Consider the following 13710-nt stretch of genomic DNA (forward strand, 5'->3'; position numbering starts at 1 on the left):
TGGGTCCCAAGAATCTTCCTCCTGCTAACATGGAACGGAGCCTGATTTTCCAAACCAGCCCGTCACTGCTGAGGAAGAAGGCCCCTCGATGGGCCCTCGCCTTCTACGTAGGGGTTCTTTTTGGTTAGGTTTAGTGTTCAAGAAGAGTTAAGTGGTTCCATCTTGGTCACTTCTATCCTGTCTTCCCAAGATCATATTCTCTGCCCTGTGACACACTACTTCGGTTGGAATTGGGGGTGGGTATGCAACTCCTTCCTTCAAAGCCGACTCAGAGGTAGGAGTTAGCACCAAATGTTCTCACTGATTGAGAACTCACGCCCCATTTTAAGGGCATATCTCATCCAGGCCCTGGTAGGACCCTAGCACTGCCCTAACCCTAGAGTACCAAGGGGCAGGGAGCCTGGGTTCTAGCCCTGGCTTTGCCACTCAGAAGTTACTCCACCTCAAGTCTCTGCTTCTTTCTATAAAGCAAAGGGATTAGACCAGGAAATCCCTAAGTGCCCCCCACTTTGGTATTTTAACAATATATGTCATCTATATATTGATAGAATTCCCCCTCAACATGTTCTCTAGAGGAGGAACAATTTGTATCTATCTGTGGGTGACATGCCTAGGGTCACAGGAAGGGTCCAGAGAAAACTTGAACCACTTGGCTGGTCCACTCTTCTGAGCAAACAGTGGGGGCTACCTGCCATCCTACAGCCAGCCATGAGCCCCATCCAGACTGCCTTTTCAGTAGTCCTAAGCTGGGGTTAGGGGCAGGTAGGGCAACAGTGTCAGGAGGAAGCCGAGGCAGGGCCCTGCCCTCCTGCAGCCTCTGCCACTGAGAGGGAGGGTCCTCTCATGAACCCGGAGCTCCTGGGCTGACCAGAATCTGTGGAGAACTCTGAGAAATAGGAATTCAGCACAGAGGGAAACAAAAACTGAAGGGGAATCTTTGCATCAAAAATGCAGATGGGGATACTAGGGTGGCTCAGTGGTTGAGCATCTGCCTTTGGCTCAGGGCATGATCTCGGTCCAGGGATTGAGTCCTGCATCAGGCTCCCTGTGAGGAGCTGGCTTCTCCCTCTCTCTGTCTGTGTCTCACATGAATAAATAAATAAAACCTTTTTAAAAAAATGCAGACAGGGGCATCTGGCTAGCTCAGTCTGGAGAGTATCTGACTCTTGATCTCAGGGTGGTGAGTTCAAGCCCTACATTAGGTGTAGAGATTATTTTGGAAAAGTGCAAATGACTTAGAAACACACAGAGATCTCACACAAATTGCTAACTAAAGAGGCAAAAAAAAGAAAAAAAAAAGTCTGTATCCCTTTGATTTTATTTTCCAATCCTTCACAGCCAACCACTGTTACAGCTTCTTGCTGAGGCAGTCCCTCCAAAGACACTCCAATGCTTATGTCATAAAATATATTTACCTATTCTTTTTAAAACATAAATTATAGCCTATTAACATTCTGCACTTTGAAAACCTTTTTCATAGCAGAGAGAGTTGGGTATCAGTTCAGGACCTACCTAGTTTCTAAAATAATCATATATATTCTTTTTTAAAAATTATTTTTATTTATTTCTTTGAGAGGGGGGAGGAGCACAAAGAGAGTGAAAGGGAGAAGCAGAGAGAGCCTGATGCGGGGTTAGAACCCAGGACCCTGAGATCATGAGCTGACCTGAAGTCAGATGCTTAACCCACTGAGCCACCCAGATGCCCCAATACATATTCTGTTCTATGGATTCCACTATTTACTTAAGTGGTCATCTACCGATGAACATTTAGGTTGTTCACGAAATTTTTTTTCATTCCAAGTAATGTTTAAGTCCTCTTGATACACTTCCTTGGGCACACATGCCATGAAACCTGTAGGACATATTTTTGAAAAGCTTTGCCTAATTTCCTTCCAAGAAGTTGTACCAATGTACAGCAAATGGGAGTGCCTGTTTATGTCCTCAGAGGACTGTCGGGCCCACAACACGGCGATGGCATCTTTTTTTTTTTTTTTTTTTTAGTTTTTATTTATTTATGATAGTCACAGAGAGAGAGGCAGAGACACAGGCCGAGGGAGAAGCAGGCCGCACGCAGGGAGCCCGACGCGGGACTCGACCCCGGGTCTCCAGAATCGCGCCCTGGGCCAAAGGCAGGCGCCAAACCGCTGCGCCACCCAGGGATCACGGCGATGGCATCTGCAGCGAACCCTGCAACGCTCCTGGAGTCCAAGAGCAGGCACCACGGCTACCGCCGTTTTGGCCCCAGAAGTCCCCAATCTCTGACAGGGCCTGACACAGAAGCTAAGTTTTTCTAGCTCCCAGGTCGGCGGCGTAACTCGTAACTCGGACGGCCGGGCCGGGCCGGGCAGCCCCAGGCAGGCTCGCCCTGGGTCACCAGCTCTGCGCGGGCCCCGCGGGGGCAGCGGCCTCTCGGCGGGGGCAGGTGCCTCCAGGCCGGCTCCCACCTTCGCGGCGCCCGCCCGCCGGCGGCTCGGGTCGGCCTGGTCACGACTAGCTTCGCGCCGAAGAGAGCGTGCTGCCGCCGCTTCACCCCGCACCCGGACGCCTCAGAGCCGCGGCGTAACCGGAAGCCACCTTCCAGGCCTCCCTGGGCTCTCCAACACCGCGAGCGCCCAGGCGGGGCCGGGGGGGGGGGGGGGGGGGGGCGGACCCAGCGGTGCGGGACACACCGCGACGCGCGGGCGCCATCTTGTGTCCGTTCTTTTGGCCGCGGGTGGCAGACGGGGAACTACGGTTCCCACAGTGCCTCGCAGGCGCGAAGAGGCCCTCGTTTCCATGGGAACCTAGCTTTCTTTTTTTTAAGATTTTATTTATTTATTCATGAGAGACACACACGCAGAAAAAGAGAGAGAGAGACAGAGAGACAGAGAGAGGCAGCGACTCAGGCAGAGGGAGAAGCAGGCCCCACGCAGGGAGCCCGACGCGGGACTCAACCCCGGGTCTCCAGGATCCGCCCCGGGCTGAAGGCGGCGCTCAACCGCTGGCCAGCCGGGGGTCCCAGGGCACTAGCTTCCTGGAGGACCGCGTGGCCGCGCTCCCCGTCCGGTGCTCCAGCTGGGACGGAGTCTGCAGATCGCTGAGGGGCAGAGTAGGGGCCTGAGGACAGGAGGCGCCGGGACCAGCACTCCCCAACCCTTGGCGTCCAGCCGTCCGCGCGCTCCCGGGGCCTCGGCGTTCCGAGGCGAGGCGGCCCGGGGAGGCCCGGGTTGGCGGGGCCAGGTCCGGCCGAGAGCCTGCGCCGCCCACAGGTACTTGTGGGGATGGTTGGCGTCACCGAAGGACGTGGAGAAGGGCTCGCCGGGCGGGGCAGGGAGCGCGCCCGGGGTGGGACCCGGGGCCCACCGCTCCGGGCTGCAGTCCCCCGCTGCCTGTGCGGCTTGGGCGGGAATCCTAGGGCACCTACGATCCCGTGGCAGGGGCAGCCTCTGGCTCTCTGCGACCCCGGGAACAAGTCCCTTTACCTCTCTGAGCCCGTTTCCTCCTCTGTAGAGAGTTTGCAACAGATGATCCTTATGGTCTCTTCTAGAGGATATGGGGTCATTACCGCCTCATGGCACACCATGTGCAAGAAGAAAGAAAGGGAACTGCACGGTCTGAACCACAATCTCAGCTCAGGATCTGGAGTCAGAGCAACTTGGCTTTGTGACTTTGGGCAAAGTTATCACATCTCTTAAGGGTTAATGATAGTGCCAGCTCAGGTGTTTGAAGATTAAGTGAGATAATGCATGGAAGTTTTTTTTTTTTTTTTAATACTTCATCTATTTATTCATGAGATACACAGAGAGAGAGAGAGAGAGAGAGAGAGAGGCAGAGACACAGGCAGAGGGAGAAGCAGGCTCCATGCAGGGAGCCCGACGTGGGACTCCATCTGGATCCAGGATCCAGGATCCCACCCTGAGCTGAAAGCAGGAGCTAAACCACTGAGCCTCCCAGGCTGCCCAATGCATGGAAGTTTTTAAGCCCAGGCCTGCACCTAGAAAGTGTTCTTCCAAGTCCCAGCCATCATTTCGGATGCCTTTTTTTTTTTTTTTTTAAGATTTTATTTATTTGACAGAGAGCACTAGCACGGGGAGCTGCAGGCAGAGAGAGAAGCTGGCTCCCCACTGAGCAAAGAGCTGGAGGCAGGGCTTGATCAGAGGACCCTGGGATCATGACCTGAGCTGAAGGCAGATGCTTAACCCACTGAGCCACCCAGGTGCCCCCATTTCTGATACTTGAAGAAACCTTCCTTAGCTACTGTGAGACCTATTGTTGGGCAAACCCATTTTCCTAGACAGGAGGGTTTTATAGGCTGATTCCAATAGGGAAGCCTGAAGTCTTATCCACAACTGGATGTGTAAGCTGCATATCTCCTCCTTTCAGCTGTAGTCTGGGTTATATCATTACCGCACAGCATCTAGGAGGGTGCAAAGCCCAACACCACACAGTGCAGAAGATACTTTTCCTTCCTTAAGATTCACAGAGGATGTGAGCACTTACATGCTATGATACAGAAACAGCTGAATATTGAATTATATTTATGTAACATTTACATAGAACTGGATACACACACAGTTATAAGGAATACATGAGAATCCTGTGCTACTTGCATTGAGGTCAAACTTTGTATTAATTGGGAAAACCCTTATAATTTTTAATTAGTGATAAAATGTTTTATTTATTAAGTCTGGGAACTCCCAGTGCCTTCACAAACAAGTCTTCACCCATCCAACAGGCATCTTTATGTGGAAGCCATGTGCTATGAGTAGTTCATGACTACCTATTATATACGTGGTACTGTGTAGGGTAGTCTGGGGGATAGAAAGATGTATGAAATGATCTGTGCCCTCAAGAAAACAGTCTGTAGGAGTACCTGGGTGGCTCAGTGATTAGGTGTCTGAGTCTGAATTTCAGAGTGGTGAGTTCAAGTCCCTCATTAAGCTCCACACTGGGCATGGAGCCTACTTAGAAAAAAAAAACAGTGAATAGAGAAGATCAGTTATGCATACAAAACACATAATGCAAGAGGAAAGTGATGTGTCGTGAGAGAGGTACAGGTATCTGCTGTGCACATTTGAGAGGCAGGAGAAACCATTGCCAAGTGGCTGTCATGAGAGCAGCAAGGAACAGACAGCATTTCAGCCAGGCCTGGGATGTGGACAATGTGGATATGCCAATAAACAGGGCAAAGTTATCGTGGGCCCCCTCCCGGCAGCCCTGAGACCCAGCAGAGAAATGTCAATGGCCCTAACTAGATGTGAGCTCTGAGAAGGCAGTGACTGTGGTTTGGTCAGTTTTACTCCTAACATGGCATGTGGGTAGCTTGTGGGAGATATTAGTGAAGGAGCAAGAGCTATGAGTTTCCTGCAGGGATGAGCCAAGATATGGTCTTTGCATTATCCTGAGACCCTTTTATTAAGTTTACATGCTGTCTTACAGACACCATTCTGGTGACGAGGGTTGCAGGGGGATGTGAACAGGCAGGTGATTATGGGGCAAGGACCATATTGTTGGCAAATTTAGTACGGTAACTGGGAGCCAAGTGAATAGGGTCTCATGAATGGGTAGGAAGGTTTGTGAGTCTCCTTCCCTGGACTTGAGCTGAACAACCACAAGGGGAAGAAACCTCAGCACAGGATTACGAAGAGGTCTTGAGGTCCAGGGATGGATACCCTTTTGGGTCTGTCTAGTGCTATATGTATCTGTTCTTGGCTCTTCTTTGTCTGTGGCCCACTCCCCCTGCAAAGAAATTTCTCTCCCATCTATGACCCACCTGGGAATGGAAACCGTGTCCACCACACCAAGGCCTATAGCAGCTGCAAAGGAATGAAGTTGGTTTCAGCAGTGCCATCTTGAGGCTGACTTCTGGGCCCCATCCTTCTAGTCCTGCCCAGGGCTGACCCTGTGCCAGGAGCTGGCACTGAAACGGACCACTCAGAACAGCTGTCCAGTGACCCTGGGAGCTGAGAACAACCTTAGGACCCGGGATAGAGGAGTCACTTGAGGAGGGCAAAGCAGAGAATATCTAGAGGAGAATGGCTTGAGGACAGGGCAAACCTTCCCAAGTCCTGTTTAGAGTCCCCTCTGAGGGCAGCCCAGGTGACTCAGTGGTTGAGCGTCTGCCTTCATGCCCAGAGCGTGATCCTGGAGTCCTGGGATCGAGTCCCACATTGGGCTCCCTGCATGGAGCCTGCTTCTTTCTCTCTCAGTCTCTCTCTCTCTCTCTCTTCTCTCTGTCTGTCTCTCATGAATAAATAAATACATCTTTAAAAAAATCTTTTAAAAAAATAGACTCCCCTCTGAGATCTTCTGTTGCTCACAAAGGGTGAAGTCATCCTCAGAATGAGAAAGCTGGGGAAAGTTTAAGTGGGTTCAACTAAAGAAGGGATGGAGCACAACTGACTGCCTATTTGTCCCTAGATGTGGGATGGTGCAGGAATTCTGGAGGCTACAGATGCTCCTCTTCTCAAACAGGAGACCCATAGTGAGCAGTTACATCATCTTCCTGGCACCCTGTGCTCCCACCCTAGAGTCCCGTTCTTCCTCTCTGTCCTGTCCCTCCAGTTTGCCACCCCACTGGATGCAGGTAAGTGTCTGCTGGGTGTGTGAGGATTCCTGTGCAACTAAGGGCCACGTGAAGCTTTACTCACTCCAGACCTGGCACTTGAGAGGAGGTTACCACAGTTCAGTGCCTGCCTTGGGGGCCTACATCAGCCTGCTTCAGGGACATGCTTGTCCTTTACAGTTTACAGCGACCAGAAAGTCTTATATTATGACTTTCCCTTTCCCATCTGAGGGATCTGAGTTTTTTAGGTTATAGAGCAAAGAGCCAAATGGTGGCATTGAGAGCAGCGATCTTCCCACTGTCTTGGCTATAACTAAAGGCGTGCCATCTGCCTCCTGGTAAGGCCATGGTCCTAAGCTGAAAGTAGACCTGTACTCCCCTTTCTTCCCATTTCAACCAGAGTTCCCTACCCATTTTCCTGAGTTTTCCAGTCTGGCCCAGCTGCTCTCTGTTATTAGATGTATTTGGCCAGAGTCTCTCACTCTCATGCCCTCACTAGACACTGACTTGCTCCCATGGCAGCATGTCACACCAGGCTAGTGCTCCTCCCCCTACTCTGCCAGATTGGCCTGCTCCTAGGTAGCCACCTTGGATCACTGGGACACCATAGGGGATTCTGTATCTGGTTGGAGGACTAAGAATACAAAGATATTCTCCCATTGGGTGGGGAGGCAAGTCAGCAAAGTTTGTCCAGTGAGATTCCCTGGCCTCAGTAAAAATGCCACACTCCACTCCATTGGCACACCTGGCAGCAGCTCAGTGAGCCTCAGAGGTAAAGATGGGTAGGTAGGTGTGGCAGGAAGGGGCACATGGAGCAAGCCTGGATGCAAGCAAGGCACCATTTGCTGGCCTAACTCAAGTCAGACTTACTTGTGCGGGTGGGGGACAGGTTGGGTGAAGGAAGATGTCCCAAAAGGCCAGGGAGAAAGAGCTGATTATATGTATCCCACAAAATTTATGTGGCCTGAGAAGGCTTGGAACTGGGTGGGCATGCTCAGGGCAGTAGCTGCCTGTCTACCCCGGAAGCACATACAGCTGTGCAGTTCATTTCTTGGTTTGGTGGATTGACTCCCATCTACCAAAGGCCTAGGAGACCTTCTCTATAGCTTGTGGCATGAACTATATTCATAATGTTGTGCACTATAACCACTGTCCATTTTTAGAATGGATAGAGAATGAGAGTGGGGAGAGGGGAAGAGGAGAGGAGAGGAGAGAGAGAGAGAGAGAGAGAGAGAGAGAGAGAGAAGCAGACTCCTCACTGAGTGCAGAGCCAACATGGGGCTCGGAACCAAAGTCAAAAGTTGGATGCTCAACCAACTAAGCCACCCAGGCACCCCTCCATTCTACTTTCTATCTTCATAAGTTTGCTTATCCTACATACCTCACGTCAGTGGAATCATTCAGTATTTGTCATTTTGTATCTGGCTCACACCACTTAGCATAATATCTTCAAGGTTCACCTATGCTTCTAGCGTGTGCCAGAATTGAAGGCAGAATAACATTCTACCACATGGATAGACCACATTTTGTTTAGCTGTTCATTTACTGAGGGACACATGGATTGTTTACATCTTTTGGTGACTGTGGATGCTGCTGTGAATATGGGTGTACAAGTGTCTGTTTGGGTCCCTGCTTCCGTTCTCTAGGGCATATACCTAACAGCAGAACTGCTGGAACATATGGCAAGTCTATATTTAACTTTCTGAGCATTTGCCAAACTGTTTTCATAGTGACCGAGAGACTTCATAGTGATGCAATATCATTATCTAGATGCCTACCATAATTGCATTTCTCCAAATATCCCCAAATTTTCCATTACAACTTAAAAAAAAAAAAAAAAAGATTCAAGGGATGCCTGGGTGGCTCAGCGGTTGAGCGAGCGTCTGCCTTCAGCTCAGGGTGTGATCCTGGTTCAGGGATTGGGTCCCGCATCAGGCTCCCTGTGAGGAGCCTGCTTCTCTCTCTGTTTGTGTCTCTGCCTCTCTCTCTATTTCTCTCATGAATAAATGAATAAAATCTTGAAAAAAAAAAAAAAAAGATTCAAGGCCCAGTCAGGGATCACAGACTGCTTTTATTTTCATGTCTCTTCATTCTTCTTTCTTTTCTTTTCTTTTCTTTTCTTTTCTTTTCTTTTCTTTTCTTTTCTTTTCTTTTCTTTTCTTTTCTTTCTTTCTTTCTTTCTTTTCTTTCTTTCTTTCTTTCTTTCTTTCTTTCTTTCTTTCTTCTTTTTTAAATTTTATTTATTTATTTGAGGGAGAGAGAGAGAGAGATAGCACATGAGCAGGAGAGGAAGGGAAGGCACCTCCAGGGGAAGGAGGAGAAGCAGACTCCCTGGCTGAGCAAAGAGCCCAATATGGGGCTTAATCTCAGGACCCTAAGATCATGGCCTGAGCTGAAGGCAGACACTTAACTGAATAGGCCACCTTAGAGCCCCTGGAGGGCAGCCCAGGTGGCTATGCGCCACTTTAGCTCCACCTTCAGCCCAGGGTATGATCCTGGAGACCTAGGATCCAGTGCCGCGTCAGGCTCCCTGCATGGAGCCTGCTTCTCCCTCTGCCTGTGTCTCTGCCTCTCTCTCTGTGTGTGTGTCTCTCATGAATAAATAAAAAAAATATTTAAAAAAATGAAATCCTCACCCCCTAGCATCTCAGAATGTGACTCTACAGCTAGAGTGCTTATGGAGGTACTAAGTTAAAAGGAGGTCATTAGGTTGGATCATAATCCAGTATGACTGGCGTCCTTACAAGAAGAGATTTGGGGGCACCTGGGTGACTCAGTTGGTTAGGCATCTGTCTTTGGCTCAGGTCATGATCCCGGGTTCCTGGGATTGAGCCCCAAGTCAAGCTCCCTGCTCAGCAGGGAGTCTGCTTCTCCCTCTCCCCTCCCCACTCACGCTAAATGTAGAAAGAAGAAAGAAGAAGAAAGAAGAAAGAAGAAGAAGAAGAAGAAAAGAGAAGAAAAGAAGAAGAAGAAGAAGAAGAAGAAAAGAAGAAGAAGAAGAAGAAAAGAAGAAGAAGAAGAAGAAGAAGAAGAAAAAGAAAGAAAGAAAGAAAGAAAGAAAGAAAGAAAGAAAGAAGAAAAGAAGAAGAGATCCTGGGTGGCTCAGTGGTTGAGTGTGTGCCTTTGGCTCAGGGTATGATCCCAGTTCAGGGATGGAGTCCCACATTGGGCTCCCTGTGGGGAGTCTACTTCTCCCTCTGCCTATGTCTCTGCCTCTCCTCTCTCTGTGTCTCTCATGAATAAATAAATAAAATTAAAACAAAAAAAAAGAAAGAGATATGGGACTCCTGAGTGGCTCAGTGGTTAAGTGTCTGCCTTCAGCTCAGGGTGTGATCCTGGAGTCCCAGGATCAAGTCCCACATCGGGCTTCCTGCATGAAACCTGTTTCTCCCTCGGCCTATGTCTCTGCCTCTCTCTCTCTCTCTCTCTCTCTCTCTCTCTCTCTCTCGCTGTGTGTGTGTTCATGAATAGATGAATAAAATCTTAAAAAAAAAAAAAAAAGGAAGAGATATGGATACAGACATGTATGGAAGGAAAACAACATGAAGACACCAGGAAAAGTTGGCCATCTACAAGCCAAGGAGAGAGGCCTGGAATAAATCCTCTCCCAGCCATCAGAAAGAAGCAATTCTGTCAACACCTTGATCTCAAGCTTCTAGCTTCCAAAACTGTGAGAAAATAAATTTCTGCTGTTTAAGCCACCCAGTCTGTGATATTTTGTTATGGCGACCCTAGCAAACTAACACAGACTTAAACCTAACCATGTGAATAATTCCATTAAAATGTAAACATCCCAATTAAAACACAGAGCTTGTCAAGACTCCACGACATAAGATGTAACAGAAATATAATTTTTCTACAGACACAGAAAATTGAAAGGATGAGAAAAGGTATATTAGGCACATAGAAAGCACAAGAAAGCTGGTACAACTACATTAATATCAGACCAAGTAAATGTCCAGACAAGGAGAATTAGCAAAGATAAAGAGATACGTTTCATAATCAGAAAAGGACCAACCGAACAGGAAACTATAACCCTCAATGTATATGGACCTAATAACAGAGCTACAAAGTAATGAAGTAAAAACTGCCAGAACTAAAGGGAGAAACAGACGAATGCATAATCATAGAACTTGGCAAACTCCTCATTGATAACTGATAGAAAAACTAGACAAAAAAGCAATAGGATATAGAAAATCTGAGCACTACAACCAACCAACCAGACACAACTGTCATTAAAGGAACTCTATCCCATCATTGCAGAATGCACAGTGTTTTCAAGCACACACGGGAAATTCCCTAAGGTAGATTATATCCTAGGCAAAAAGTAAATTCCAATCAATTTCAAAAGATTAAAATCTGGGCAGCCCTGGTGGCTCAGCGGTTTAACACCGCCTTCAGCCCAGGGCCTGATCCTGGAGTTCCAGGATCGAGTCCCATGTCAGGCTCCTTGCATGGAGCCTGCTTCTCCCTCTGCCTGTGTCTCTGCACTTCTCTCTCTGTGTGTGTGTCTCTCATGAGTAAATAAAATATTTTTTAAAAAAAGATTAAAGGGATCCCTGGGTGGCGCAGCGGTTTGGCGCCTGCCTTTGGCCCAGGGCGCGATCCTGGAGACCCAGGATCGAATCCCATGTCAGGCTCCCAGTGCATGGAGCCTGCTTCTCCCTCTGCCTGTGTCTCTGCCTCTCTCTCTCTCTCTCTGTGTGACTATCATAAATAAATAAAAATTAAAAAAATAATAAAAAATAAAAAAAGATTAAAATCTCACAGAACATGTTTACTGATCACAATGGATTTAAATTAGAAATGAATAAATAAGGGCACCTGGGTGGCTCAGTGGTTGAACATCTGCCTTTGGCTCAAGCTGTGATCTCAGCATCCTGCTATCAAGTCCTGCATTAGGCTCCCTTCAGAATTCAATCCCAGGACCCCGGGATCACAACCACTGAGCCACCCAGGTGCCCCAAGAATATGTTTCTATATAGTTAATGAGTCAAGGAAGAAAACACAGTAAAGTTAGAAAATACTTCAAACTGGGGGTGCTTGGGTGGCTCAGTCAGTTAAGTGTCCAACTCATGATTTTGGCTCAGGTCCTGATCTCAGGGTTGTGAGATCGAGCCCCGTGTCAGGCTCTATATTCAGCCCGAGTCTACTTGCGATTTTCTGTTCTTCCTCTCCCCTCTCCCCCTTTCCCCTCTTGCACTCTCTTTTTCTCAAATAAATAAATCTTTCAAAAAAAGATGGGACTCAACGGTTGGGCATCTACCTCCAGCTCAGAGCATGATCCCTGGATCTGGGATTGAGTCCCACATTGAGCTTCTTGCATGGAGCCTGCTTCTCCCTCTGCCTGTGTCTCTGCCTCTCTCTCTCTCTCTCTCTCTCTCTGTTTCTCATGAATAAATAAATAAAATCTTTTAAAAAATAAAAATAAATCTTTCAAAAAAAAGGAAAAATACTTCAAACTGAACAAAAATGAAAGCACAGAAAATTTGTGTAATACACCTGAAGATGTGCTTAGAGGAAAACTGATAACTTTAAATGCCTATATCAAGAAAAATAGACGTTTAACATCAATATTCTATGATTCTGCCCTAAAAGATTAGAAAAAGGTTAGCAGTTTTTCAGAAAGTTAAACATTTTTACCATGTGACCCAGTAATTCTACTCCTAAACATATAATACCCAAGAGAACTGAAAACATATATGCATACAAAACTGGTACACAAATATTTGTAAAAGTATTAGTCATATTGCCAAAAAGTTGAAACAACCTGAATGTCCACCGGCTGGATGGATAAACAGTCTATACACACAAAGGGATACTATTTAGCCCAAAGCGGAATGAAGTAGTTACATGTAACAACATGGATGAACCTTGAAACCTTATGCTAAGTGAAAGAAGCTGGATACAAAAGACCACATGTTATGTGATTCCACTTGTATGAAATGTTCAGAATAGGCAGATCCAGAGAGATAGAAAGTAGAATAGTGATTGGCAGGGGGGATTGGGCCAACTGGTAAAAAAGGCTTCTTCCCAGAGTGATGGAAATGTTCTGGAATTAGTGACAATGGTTGTACAATGTAATGAGTATACCAAAACCCACTGATTTGTACCCTTTTACTTTATTTTTTAAGTAATCTCTACACCTAACATAGGGCTTGAACTCATGAGCCCGAGATCAAGAGTTGCATGCTCTATCAGCTGAGCCAGTCGGGTGCCCCACCACCCTGATTTGTATACTTTTAAATGATGAATTTTATGTATTATGCTATATCTCAAAGATAAAAATAAAACAAGCTAAAAAAAAAAAAAAGAACAAGTTAAACCCCAAGAAGTGAAATAATGAGAGGAGAAATTAGTGAAATGGAAATACACAAAGGACAGAGAAAGCAAAACAAAAAGTTGGTTCTTTGGGAAAGAAATCAATAAAATTGACAAACCCCTACCAAGACAAAGAAAAAAAGGAGGGAAAATGCAAATTACCAATTATTGAGAACAAAAAGGCGAAAAGGGGCAAAGGAGAGCAAGGAAACTTTTGGACTGATTGGATGTTCTAGATCTTAATTGGGTTGATGGTTACACCAATGTATATATTTACCAAAACTATATATGCTTAAAACCTGTAATTTTGGGGGATCCCTGGGTGGCGCAGCGGTTTTGCGCCTGCCTTTGGCCCAGGGCGCGATGCTGGAGTCGGGGGATCAAGTCCCAGGATCGAGTCCCATGTCGGGCTCCCGGCATGGAGCCTGCTTCTCCCTCTGCCTGTGTCTCTGCCCCTCTCTGCCCGCCCCCCCCATCATGAATAAATAAATAAATCTTTTTTAAAAATCTGTAATTTTGTTGTGGATAAATAATACTTTTTTTTTTTTTTAAGATTTCATTTATTCATGAGAGAGAGACAGAGAGACAGAGAGAGGCAGAGACAGAGGCAGAGGGAGAAGCAGGCTCCATGCCGGGAGACCGATGTGGGACTCGATCCTGGGACTCCAGGATCATGACTTGGACTGAAGGCAGACACTTAACCACTGAGCCACCCAGGCGTCCCTATATTTCTTTAAAATAATTTTTTTAAGTGACATTGATCTGTAGTTTTCTTTTTCTGTGGTATCTTTTGTTATTTTGTTATTTTTATTTTTATTTTTGTTAAATATAGACACTAACCATTG

The 13710-nt window shown here is 47.0% G+C and overlaps 1 long non-coding RNA gene across 1 annotated transcript; it reads left to right on the plus strand.

The window, feature by feature from the left end:
- Positions 1-2886: 2886 nt before the first annotated feature.
- LOC140599031 (uncharacterized) lies at positions 2887-10245 on the plus strand. Its single transcript, XR_012001645.1, has 2 exons — positions 2887-3248; positions 6400-10245. It is a non-coding gene; the product is annotated as an uncharacterized lncRNA (long non-coding RNA).
- The last annotated feature ends 3465 nt before the right edge of the window (positions 10246-13710 follow it).

Source organism: Vulpes vulpes, chromosome 5 (genome assembly GCF_048418805.1).
Source record: "Vulpes vulpes isolate BD-2025 chromosome 5, VulVul3, whole genome shotgun sequence".
NCBI classification, from domain to species: Eukaryota; Metazoa; Chordata; class Mammalia; order Carnivora; family Canidae; genus Vulpes; species Vulpes vulpes.